At 42.7% G+C, this 356-nt stretch overlaps 1 non-coding gene across 1 annotated transcript; it reads left to right on the top strand.

The window, feature by feature from the left end:
* Positions 1–218: 218 nt before the first annotated feature.
* On the top strand, positions 219–292 carry trnat-agu (transfer RNA threonine (anticodon AGU)). The gene has a single exon. It is a non-coding gene; the product is annotated as a tRNA-Thr (tRNA).
* The last annotated feature ends 64 nt before the right edge of the window (positions 293–356 follow it).

The raw sequence follows: 356 nt of genomic DNA, 5'->3' as shown, positions 1-356 counted from the left end.
TAAACAGGAGATCCTGGGTTCAAATCCCAGCAGTGCCTGAGTCTCAGTGAACTTCCTTGAGCTAGTTTTTGTAACATATGTAAACAACTGGAGGTCAGCAAAACAAGATCTACAAGGGTCTTAAGTTGTTGCTTAAGGTACATTTTCAAGGCATATAATGTCAGTGCAAAGACGTGACTGGACTGTGAATTTGTCACTAATCTGTACTTGTACACACAGGTGCTGTGGCTTAGTTGGTCAAAGCGCCTGTCTAGTAAACAGGAGATCCTGGGTTCAAATCCCAGCAGTGCCTGATTATCGCAGAGTTTTCTTGGCCCGTTATTTGTTGTGTGTGTTTTCAAGTCACCTTTTGGTAT

Source organism: Seriola lalandi, unplaced genomic scaffold, assembly GCF_002814215.2.
Source record: "Seriola lalandi dorsalis isolate HSWRI2012SDOR001 ecotype SW California unplaced genomic scaffold, Sedor1 jcf7180001998662, whole genome shotgun sequence".
In the NCBI taxonomy this organism is placed as follows: domain Eukaryota; kingdom Metazoa; phylum Chordata; class Actinopteri; order Carangiformes; family Carangidae; genus Seriola; species Seriola lalandi.
The sequence above is the reverse complement of the archived record's forward strand: the minus strand, read 5'-3'. Positions and strand labels throughout refer to the sequence as shown.